Raw genomic sequence first — 12,312 nt, forward strand, 5'->3', positions numbered from 1 at the left:
GTAAACCATGAAAATGGGTGGAGGGGGAGAAAATAAATAAATCTGACCCTCGGGCGGGATTCCTGTACAAGATCTACTAAAGAGAAAACCAGGCTGTGCCAGATGTTGTATGGAAGAACTCTAGGACTGACAGAGAGATTGATCTCCCCTAGTCTGTCTGCTTCTGTCTTGACCTTAAGCACACGTCCACTAATTCCAACAATTTCTGCAGAGCCCCAGTTCCTCAGACGATTCAAACCCAAACTCATCTTTTAGAATAACGATGAGCTACTATATTGCAGCCTGTAATCGCAGTCTTGCTCCTTGCTCATATTCCTTCTCACTCACTCCTCTTCCACCCCCTTGTCACAGTCATTCAGCTTTCAACAGAGCACCTGAGTATCTGGGGGGCAAAAGGGAAAAAAGCCAAAATAAGTATTTCCCTGTGTCCTTGAAAGTATGGTCTCCCTCGGAGGGATGAGCCTCTGTTTCAAGGGCTGCATACATATTTTGCATTGAGTTGTCACCATACAAAATTGCAGACTGAAGTACCTAAACGCTACTTGAGGTGGGTGTCAGGCAACACCTAGCTCTACACCTTTCGTCGAGCTAGACAGCCTTGAGCATCTAAAATTAAAGCCCTTTTTAATGGATTCTGATTACTTATCTCAAAAGCCTCAGCTTCAATTTTTCTTTTTCAAAACTAAGCTAGTAATACTTCTGTGTCATTAAAATGAGGAGGACAAATTGATTAGCAGTTGTAAAGTACATTAATTTGAGATAATCAAATAGAACAGAGTAAGTAAATCCAAAAGTATGTAGACCTCACAGATGAGATACTGATAATATAAATGTATTCCCCTTTAATAAGTAGCACTAATATTGTTTTTCACAAAATCAAGAGGGTATTATTTTTTTTCTGATAAACTTTTACACCTTATTACTGCAATCACTTTCTTAATTTCATGCTTCCCTAACTTTATTACTGTTAATTTTATTCACTTAATTCTGGCTATTTTCTACCATTTACTGGGAAAACAAGACAGAACTTCATCTTTTTCTGATAAATAAAAGTTAAAAGGCTTTGTGAAAAAGGACATCCATCTGTACAGTATGTTTCTTTCCACCACTGGAAGCCCTCTGACATCCTATGATATTCTTTACCTATTTAACTAACTCCCATTAAAAATCCTGCAGCCTCAGAGCAGATGCCAAGGTAGAGCGAAAGCAGGAGCGTGCGACCCGAGATGCTTGAGCAGCTGTGCCCCCAGGAGCAGCCCCACCCGCTGCAACCAGGCTTTGCATCACAGCGGATAGATCGTGAGTCTGTATATTCTCTTAAGTCCCCTGTCACTGCTGATTGAACTCCAAGCAACGACTAACTTTGTATTAGCCACAGCTGATCAACATCTTGCACTTAATTATCTTTACTGAGAAAATGATTCTTCTCCTCCAATACCAGTTTTTAAGTGAGAAAAAGATCAACTTAGAATTATTCAAATACTTGTGTGATTTTGCAGTCAACTATTTTAAATGTACACTTGGTAAATGTGATTTCTGTTGTGTTTCGGTATATGTTTAGTGAGCCAAATGCTTCAAGATGTGTATTAAAATCTGCAACTCTATTCTTAAAGGCATTATATTAGAGAAGAATGATGTATCACACTACTACTTTTTTAGACAGGTAGGTTACAACTAAACAACAAATGTTGCAGTTATCCTTTACAACCAAAAAAAAAAAAAGAGTCCACATCAGCCAAATACATAGCACTCCTAAATGAAAGTTAAAGATAAATGTATTTATATAAAATTCTCAATATTCTTTCCCTTTACTTTTCCCTCAATATTTGCAAAGTGAGGGTACAGAAGAGCTGTAAATCAATACAATTTCAATAGCCTAATGTAGACAGCTTTCTCATATGTTTTATGCCTAACGGTGGGATATGCAGTGAAAACCTAATGTCTATAACTGAAAAGATATTTATATTCATAACGTAAAAGAAGTGGAGAATGAGTCTTTAGTATATTGTGGCTTTCAGTCATCTTGGCTTTAAGTCCTGAACTAGTGCTGGATTATTAGAAGAAAACAGTTGTATTTCCCTCTCTCATTCTGTATTAACATGACAGTGGAAATAATGCACCAAGGAACTTGAAATACGTTACTAAACTGTGAGTCCTTACGGGTGGATTGTGGTTTATATGTTAATCTTTTCAATATTTGCAACTCTATTTGATAGCATTTGCCAAACTTCTCCAGTAAAAGCATTTTTCTAAAATAGCCAAACTCACTGTTCAATATTATCTTGCACCGATTCCCAGTTCTAATTATGAATGATACTCCCCACAAGCAAGACAGATTAGAAGTATTTCAAATTAAATGGGTGTAATGAGACATCTTTCCAGTTTCATTTGTTCTTATACAATGAAATGAAAGTTAAATGCCGTAGCCACAGCTCTCTGAGGTTGCACGCACCAGGTTACACTCATTGTATTTGTTGTCTCCTTCAAAAATAAACACATTTAAAAAAGAGTCAACTGTTAAAAAAAACCAAAGGAGAATATTTTAAGGTTTATTTCTTTGAAACCGACAATTCCCTAGAAACAAGATGACTTTGTCAATCTTTTGCTGTGGGTGAAAATGCATCTTTGTGAAAGCACCCTGGCTGAATAATGCCATCCAGTGGAGTTGATTAGTTAGATTTAGTCTTGCTTTGAGTTCTTACCATATTCAAAAAGAAGCTCAGCTGTGTGAATCAGCATATTACCATGAATATTCGGAGCAACACAGCTGAATTTTTCAAAACCCTTTAAAACAGAGTGGAAAAGTAAAACCAGTTGTGTTCAGCTTTTCTTCGCAGAGATGCTTCAAACTTTTCAGCTCCTTTTTCCCGCTTCGTATCAAAAGCACATTTCGCTTTCAGTAATGCACCAAAACGACTTTCTGGACTAACCCACCACAACCCCGATCAACGCAAGCGATCAAAGGAACCGTCTCTCCGACCGCGGCTGGCTGATAACCTTGCACCCCGAGGCTGCACCTCCCAGCAGCCACCAGGCGCAGCCCTCGCTCGGCCCTCAACGCGCCGCGTGCTGCCCATCATTCCCGCACCCTGTGATGTCATTTTACCGTTCAATATTATTATATGATTCAACTTCCAGAAAAAAAGTCAGGTTTCAAACCTTATTTTCATACCACATAAATACGTGCGTGCTCTCCAAAATGAAGCAAGCCACCAAGTATAGCTGGCTAAGTCATGATAATATTTTAATTTGCTGGAAATGAAAGAAGTGGATGTGTAGACAGCATTACCTAAACCTACTAACTGTGACAGAAGGCGAAGGACCCTGTGTCCCTAAAGGCACACCACTGCATCGCAGACAAGCAGAGCAACAAACATCTTATTAAACAACAAGTGCGGGGAAGCAAAAGGCAGAAGCCTCCAGGGCCCTGTTAATTATCTCAGGGTCAAAGTGGCTCGGAAGGCTGTCTCACAGACTCCCAGGCAGTCAGCTGGCAGTGCCATGGCACTGAAGTCCCCAAGGTCCTGCAGTTATAGCACTGTCATATTTCAAATGACAGGTAATACTTACGAACATGCCGACACTAACCTCCTCAATTATATTCAATGTCAAGGTCCTCGTGCTGAAGGAAGTGCTAATTTTCAACATACACACTTGCTGACAAAAGGTACTTTATCAAAGAAGGGAGTTTAGCGTACCGGCTGCAAGACGCTGAAGATCCTTTTTGACACTCACGGTGGGAATAACGTCCTTCATGCAAGCTCTAGAATGATGAAATAAATATTGCCCTCAGCCAAGCACACACACACAAAAAAATAAAATCACAATATACTGTATTTGCTTTGCTGACAGATAGTGCCTTTGCACAGAAGTCTCACACTGTTATTAACTGCAGCATGGAGGAGCAAATATTCCCTTGGTGTTTATTTGAACTTCGTCTACAGAAAAAGGCCCAGGCGGGCGGGGGCCATCGCGCTGCCTCGGGTGCTCCAAGCAGCAAGACTAAAGAGACCGAGTGCCTTCCACCAGCCCCCCAGGAGCAGCCATGTGTGCCACACAGCAGTTCAAGTGCAATTACCAAGAAAAAAGTAAGCACTGAATTTAAAGAGAAAGACGTTTGAACATGCAAACATTATTCCTTATTTATTCTCCTATTCACTCTTTGCAGAATTTGACTGAAAATACAATTAAATGAACTCGATCCGGCAGTTAGTACAGAAAAGAGATTAGGTGGCACAGATATGGCGACGGGTGAAGGAACATGGTCTCATTACAGCCTTCTATCCGTTCAGGTGGCTTCTCCCAGTTGCAGTCATTAATATGAACTGGAGACAGATTCTGCTGTGAGTTGCACCAATTTAAACCCAGAGCAACTCTCATCTGGCCTCCAATTTGCATTAATGGTCAGAGATGGCACACTGAGATGAAGAACGATGAAGACAGACACCATGCTTGGAAGGAGAAGGAGCATTACATTAGAAGAAAGGCTCTGAATTTAAAGGGACACAGTGAAATGTAAAAGGACACTTGTTTGAAACAAAAAACCTGCAAAAATTAAAATAACATTTAAAAACTTTTTTAAAAAAGTCTTTCAGTTATTTGTTTTACTCTCTTTTTTTTTTTTGGTTGTATACACACAGTTTCAGTGCTTCCTTATTACTGTTTGTGTTACCATTCACAGTGTAGTAACACAAACATCCAAAAATGCCATATTCCTACAGAACATGCCTGGGTAGTATTTGACATCTTAGCAGTTACTTGTTCAGATGCTCAGATTAGAAAAGTATTGGCTCTCCCCAAGTTTTCCTTCTTACATTGCAGAAAATCAGGCAAATTTGTTTTTTAATAGATGAGTAGGAGAATCAGCAAGCCCATTTGTAACTGATGCAAATAAAAGTTGTGGCTGTAGTATGTAAGTGCTACAGGCTACTCTTACCGTCCCATGGTCATACAGCGATGTCTGCACAGCTTTGGGAGGAATGCTATGACTTTCCTGCATCTCATAATATAAGAATTCCTCTGTAACGATGCCTGTATCACCCATGTTAACACCGAACCAGCAAACAAAACATGCTGAGGTACTAAAATCAAAAGAGCTCACTAGTCTTCCACTTTATTAACTGGGAGTGGAAGAGTTAAAGAAAACACACCAAAACATGAGTTCTGTACACCTGCATGTGCCGTTCCAACTCTATACAGATGAGGACATTTTCCAATTGATCCAACTGACCTTCTTCAAAAGAGCTGCTGGAGTAATAAACCAATATCCACTTTCATGAAAGGGAATATTTCAGCAACAAGGGTAGCAATTTTTGGCAATATGTCTACACATCCAGAGCTAGAAACTTCTGCTGACCCAGCAGATGGATTTCATAAAGCACTATGCTCTTGTTTTAAAAAAAAAAACAAACCACAACAAGAAAACAAGAACATCCTCCCCTTCAAAGCCCAACATCATCCCTGTCACTAGTCTAAGAAGAAATTCAAGGGTCTGAGATTTCAGGAGGAAACAACACGCTCAAACTTACAACATTCAGTACTCTCACGGACTCCTGAGAGGTCCGAGATTATTTAATGTCTGACTAGTCAATCCTTTTTCAACACCTTTATTCAGAACATAAAAATTCTGCAAACGTTGTCCACGAACAACACCGGCTTCTAAAGCCACACTGTATAAACACGTATTAATAATCTGCTCTGCTTTCGCTGCTGACACTAAAGAACAGAACTATTTATGCCTCCACCTAAACCTACCAATACATCAACAGTTTCCTCTCAACATCAGCTTCTCCTGACAAATGTTCCAAGTAACTCACATGTACTGGGTTTCGTCGCAAGGTTTGGCAGCTGGGGGCTACAGGGGTGGCTGCTGTGAGGAGGTACTGGAAGCTTCCCCTGCATCCCATGGAGCTAATGCCACCAGCTCCAAGATGGACTTGTTGCTGGCCAAGGCTGAGCCCATCAGCGATGGTGGTAGCAGCTCTGTGATAACATAGTTAAGAAGCGGGGGGAAAGAACAAACCTGCACAACAGCAATTGCAGCTGGAGAGGAGTGAGATGATGTGAGAGCAACAACTCTGCAGACCCCAAGGTCAGCACAGAAGGAGGGAGAGGAGGTGCTCCAGGTGCTGGAGCAGAGGTTCCCCTGCAGCCCATGGAGCACACCATGGTGAGGCAGGTTGTCTCCCTGCAGTCCATGGAGGTCCACAGTGGAACAGATCTCCACCCGCAGCCTGGGGAGGACCCCACGCCGGAGCAGGGGGATGCCCAAAAGATGCTGTGACCCCATGGGGAGCCCGCGCTGGAGCAGGCTCCAGGCAGAACCTGTGGCCCTGTGGAGAGAGGAGCCCACACTGGAGCAGGTTTGCTGGCAGGGCTTGTGACCCCACAGGGTACCCATGCCAAAGCAGCCTGTTTCTCAAGGACTGCAGCCCCTGGGAAGGACCCATGCTGGGACAGTTTGTGGAGAACTGTCTCCCATGGGTGGGACCCCACGCTGGAGCAGGGGAAAAGTGTGAGGAGGAAGGAGCGGCAGAGACAACCTAGGATGAGCTGACTGCAGTCCCCATTCATTCCCTGTCCCCCCGCGCTGCCTGGGGGGAGGAAGGAGAAAAAAAATCAGGAGTGAAGTTGAGCCTGGGAAGAAGGGAGGGGTGGGGGGAAGATGCTCTTAACATTTGGTTTTATTTCTCGTTATCCTACTCTGATTTGATTGGTAATAAATGAAACTAATTTCCCCAAGCTGAGTCTGTTTTGCCCATGACAGTAACTGGTGAGCGATCTCTCCCTGTCCTTATCTCGACCCACGAGCCTTTCATTACATTTCTCTCCTCCTACCCAGTTGAGGAGGGAAGTGATAGAGCAGCTCTGGTGGGCACCTGACATGCAGACGGGGCAACCCACCACATCACAAGAATGAGTTAGACAAAATCAGTTCAGACCCTCCCCCTCCCCCCCCCCAAAAAAAATATCAGTGTATCTTTTCCATCTCCCATTTTGTTATTAAAATAATACTCTCTTGGTTCGATCTGGCATGAATCGAGAAGACATTTCATACAAATTTAGATATACAATAGTACTATAGAGTTGCTCACATCTTATATTAATAAGATAGCTATGCTGTAAAGAGAAGCAACAGAGAAAATATCTTCCTTCAATCTTTTAGCTTTGAATAAGACAGGGCATGTTCAAATCAGTAGTGGCTTTTTTTGTTGGTGGTGGTTTTTTTGGGAGCTGAGTAGATAATACCACTCTAACAAGTTCTAAGAAAATAAAGGTTACCTGGGCTTAGGGGAATTCAAATAAGCATCTTTTGTCACTTAAAAATCTAATTTTAAAACACGGCAAAACACAGAGGTCATTAATGAAAGTCCAACAAATCCCACAAACTTTGGTGAAGACACAAAAGTATCACATTTTTAAAAAACACACTTTTGACAGTTTAATATAACTTTCGTACTTTTATATTACTGAGTATGTATGCTGTTACAAATCTGGAACTGCTACACATCCACCTCTAGAGCTGGACTAAAAGCTGAGCATCCTGAACGGCACAAATTTCCCGGCAGACTTCATGTGCACCTACCATATCTCAGCAAAATACGTATGCGTAAGCTACTACTACAGGTAATTTTACACACTGGCAGACACTCGCACATACTTTTTCTGTATATATATGCAGGTTTTTCACTTTATGGGTGAAAACTACTTTTTTCAGCGTACACTAAAATTTCTAATTTTGACCCTATTAATCTTACTGTGTTCCTGATCTCTCTGTTTTTCAAGAGAATAAGGCTTAATGGCCCGAATTTAAGGAAGCCAGAGTTCAAGAGTAAGTATGGGAAAAAACAGCGTTTTTCTTTGTTCGCACCGCAGCACTGCTCAGCCCCTTACACCGCAACCATGGCTTGGTTTAGGTACTGTAAGGAAACAATAACATACAAGACTTAAGAACATCTTTATTCTTGATTTTTAAAATGCAGATAGTTCAGATATACAAAAGCTTGGGTGAAACGGAAGCACTGAACTTCAGGGCAAAATCTGGAAAGCAGCTTAGTGTTTTCTGCAGAGCATTACTGCTGTCCCTAGGGCTCAGCGGGGAGCTACAGCACCAAGGTCGTGGCTTGAGAGTCCACAGTGCGATGCTAAATCATGTTTTAAACAGCCATACACTGTGCTACTATACAGCTGCGCCAGAACATCTAGACAGGCAACGCTACGTTGGGCAATGCAGACAGGATCGTAAGAGCCTGGATATAGACGGGTGCACATGGTCGTGCTCACACAACCCGAACCGTATACGCACCATCAAAGATTTGCTAACTCTGCCATTCTTTACTCAGCATTTCTTAGCGTTCCCCACACAGATGACTTATCACTTCAGAAACATAGGAATAGACAAAAACTAGATTACCATCTAAAGACCCACCCCAAAGATTTATGAAAAGAGCAACTTTTCTAAAGGCTGAAGAAAAAAACAAGCCGCATTTCCAGAGCCAACTCTCAAATCAAAATTGCTTCCCCAAATGATGTTTCCCTACACATGACATGACTTAAGACTCGTTCAGTTCTTGGACCAGTAACAACCCCACTGAAGAGAGAAGCCTTGGAAAGACGGATGCGTTTTGCTCACGTTGCAGCTGAGGGTCGGCAGCCCAAGCTGTCCGGCAGCTCTGCACCACACTAAATGCTTTCAGGGCTATTGGTACAGCAAGTTCAAAGGGAACTTTCTAGAACATTCATAAAGTGTTTCCGCCCAAGTCAACAGTAGATGTTGAAAGAAAGAGCCTGGCATATGCAATGGGAATATTCCTAATGCTGTATGTTGGGATTTTTCTTTCAAAGGAAGAAGGTATTCAAATACAGGGAATTATACACAATCATCATTACTGGCTGAAGGAGAAAGCAAGCTAAAAACCAGTGTCCTGAAGCAATTTTTGAAATCCTGCTTCTAAAAACTCTTATAGCTTATATCATTTTAAAAGATAACGCATGCTGTTAGACAACTTCACTCTCCTTTCTCATGCCTTAATAAAGACATTAAAAAAAAAATTCCATAAAATCCATTTTTGTGTCCAGTGTGGGTGGCAATACAGGCTCGATTCTCATCTCTCTTATTGTTGTGTATCATTTAGAAGTCTCACTCGATCCACCCTACTACCCATTGCTCCAAAATACATAGGTTGCTCTGACAACCAAAAGCCTGTACTTTGTACTGTCATATATACAATTTTGTCAGCCTAGACAACCTGTTGGCAGCTATTACAAAACAAAACTGCAGAAAGCAAGAAAAAAAGGCACCTCTTTTCCATACTTACTTTCATTTCTTGAGCTAGTCAAGATTTTACAGTTCAGAAGAATATCCGAGACAGCTTTTGTTTCACCTTTCATATGCAGAACAATGACTTTCCTCACCTGATTAACTTTGTTCTTACATGCTATTGCTGTTTTGTTCTGGTTTATGAAAAATAAAAATTAATGAGATGGCTTAAAACTCTGCTTAACTGTAAAGCTACCTTTTTTGGTGGGTTTATTAACACATAGCACTGTTCCAACACACATGACAATTACCTCTATGCTGTCAGTGAACAAAATTAATCTTGAACTCTGTGACTCTTTAGAAAACTTCCTAGCAAGCCGTAGCTGCCCTTCAGAACAGCCTAGCCCTTGAAAGAAAATATGAGAGTGCATATATATTTGTATGATCCATAAAATCCAACAGAAAAATCTCACAAGTAGAATGAAGAATATGCACGCATGAAGGAAGACACCAAGGTCTCAGTCTCCACCATGCCTGAAGATGGGCAACAGAAGACCTTGCCCACTGCTGGAAATAACTGGCATGTATTACTTGGAATTGTCTGAAACTGTCTTAAAAGAAACCAAAGCCCTTTAAATATTGTAGTTCATTCAAACCATACGTGCTGTACCAGTGGTGCACTACAAGATAGGGGATTTCCCAAATCCTAACAAAAGCAATGGGCGAGTTCCCTCTCCACCCTTGTTCTTTGCATTACAGCAAACAGACTTGCTTTTTACTATCATCTGAGGTATTCAGTTTCCGTAGGAGCAAAAACAAACAAACAAAACAAAAAAAAAACAACCCTAAGAAACAAATATTTTTTCCTCCCAGTAACTGTTCCATAAATCAAATGACATTTAAAAATTTATAACTGTAAACACGCTTTTATTTTCCTTGACCTGCCAAGCAAAAACCCCAGTCTCCAGATTCAGCGGTGTGTGGCCCAATGCGAACAGGAAACCTGAGATCCTGAGGCCAATAACCTCATTTAATGGCACAGCAATAAACAGTTAAGCACACACACAAATATTATCTTCTCCCACCTTGACTCAGACATGCCCACATGAACTTAGATAATCAAATTTATAACTGAGGCTGTATTGTTTGGTCATTTTTCCAATGGCTATAATCATGATTCAATTAGCTTCCTCCGAGCATTGGCAGGTGCGCAGTCAATGTCCCGTGACATTTAAAGGATTGGTACCTGTCCAACCCTTCTCTCCTCCACGAGTTGCCTGAGGTCTCAAAGCAAAACACATCTGCAAGACGATGCACAGGAAAGGTATTCCAACCTGGGCTGCTTCCCTCTGCAGGAGCAGCATGCGGAGAAGGGAAGCTCCCAGATTTACGATTCCTCCAAAGCAGTCATTTGGGTTATGATTTCAGAAGCACAAAACCACCCTAATCACCTCTGTAAGAATCAATATTAAATGTATATAAATTTTATAAATATACATCAAAAATATATGTGTGGATATATACATATATAAATATTAAAAAAATTAAAATTTCATATATGCTTCCAGAAGTTAAATAAGCCAAGATGCTGCATCACCAGGCTTCAGCACGTTGGACACTGCCTATCCAGGACCTATTAGCGGGACGCCCAAGGTTTGTTCAGAGAGAAGTTTCTCTTAAGAAGGCAGCGATTTTATTCTTCAGCACTTTTGCCTGCCTATTACTATTACTAAAGTTCAGCACCACTCAGGTACTAAAACTGGAAATGTCTGTTTTCTCATAAGGTAATGGACTTAAATATTATTTAGGCGGAAATAGATTCTTTCCTCCGCAAATGTGATGGAAATAATCTGCAAGTACTTTCATTTAGAACCACTTATGATGTAAAATTATTTCAGACTGCGGCTTCACTCTAGCGTAGTATAAAAATTTATATTAAAGCTGACTCTCAAACATGTGCAAGCTGTAATACCATTCCAGTACCAAATTTTATGAAATCAAACCCACCGCAAAAGAGACTGTTAGCTGATTACTCACATAAGCTGCTATCTCACAAAGAGAGCTGTATAAAATACTCGGCAGCAGATGAAAAAGGATACCCTGCATGCAAACAGCTCTACCTTTCCTTATTAAAAAGTCACAAAGAAATTCTCCATATTCTACAGAGTTTTCCCTCTGACAAATATATCCCTTTTCCAGGAAGAAAACAAACAAACAAACAAACAAAACTAGAAGAGTCCTTTTGTGGAAAGCCTGGAGACAGTGAGTCCAGGCTGGTTCAACACCATCCCTTAAATGTTTACTATGCAGCCACTTAACTGAATACCCAAATATCTAATAGGCAAAAAAACATTTCAAGCATCACAATTACCAGTTTAATTCTTTCATGCCTTCAATCACATCGCCTTGTTAGTTAGTGAAGGCAACCTCAAAAACACTATGCCTTTAAATTTGCTTTTAATACAGAGTGTTTCGCACTTCACATGCCCTCAAGAAGTCACGTACTTTTGCCATTCAGAAAGTTCAAACAAAGGTGCTTTCAACCCACCACAACAGCAACACAGTTTGCACAAATCTTGTGGTCTGGCCTGTGCAGAAGACAGCAGTCCCTCCCTGAGGACATCAAAGGACAGAGATTTATACAGCTGGATCAGGCCCAAATGGGTTTATCTGCATTATACTCAGTAAATTATCTGGAAAATGCCCAAAACAGCCATGGAAGATGGGCAGTGCTATTGTAGTGGTGTGTGGGAAACAGGAGTGAGCAGCGACTACTATGAAGATGTCCTTAAAATCTGTCTCTTCAGCACATAAAGAAATGGGGGAAAATTGGATTCTCTAAAGGACTTCCATTGGCTTGGCTGGAAAATGGTAGGTATGTCCTCTTTTGGTTGTTTTTGGTTTTTTTTGTTTTTTTTTTAAATAAGCAAAGGAAATATTCAGCAAATTATTCCTTTGTGGCAACAGAGCTGAGGAGGCTTGAGGAGCACATTTCAGGTCCTTCAGAAGGCAGCACACCTGCAGGGACGAGCGAGTGGGAAGCAGGGTGATGG

The 12,312-nt window shown here is 41.1% G+C and overlaps 1 protein-coding gene across 3 annotated transcripts in view; it reads right to left on the bottom strand.

Moving 5' to 3' along the window:
• Positions 1-12,312, bottom strand: part of NAALADL2 (N-acetylated alpha-linked acidic dipeptidase like 2) — a 505,503-nt gene that overhangs the window by 313,945 nt on the left and 179,246 nt on the right. The window contains exon 1 of one of the 3 annotated variants that reach the window (XM_009940036.2): positions 3,699-3,745. The exons of the other annotated variants lie outside the window; for them this stretch is intronic. The gene's annotated coding sequence lies outside the window, so the exon portion shown is untranslated. Of the gene's footprint in view, positions 1-3,698; positions 3,746-12,312 lie in introns of those variants that run through there. 3 annotated transcript variants of the gene reach the window in all.

Source organism: Opisthocomus hoazin, chromosome 4 (assembly GCF_030867145.1).
Source record: "Opisthocomus hoazin isolate bOpiHoa1 chromosome 4, bOpiHoa1.hap1, whole genome shotgun sequence".
In the NCBI taxonomy this organism is placed as follows: Eukaryota; Metazoa; Chordata; class Aves; order Opisthocomiformes; family Opisthocomidae; genus Opisthocomus; species Opisthocomus hoazin.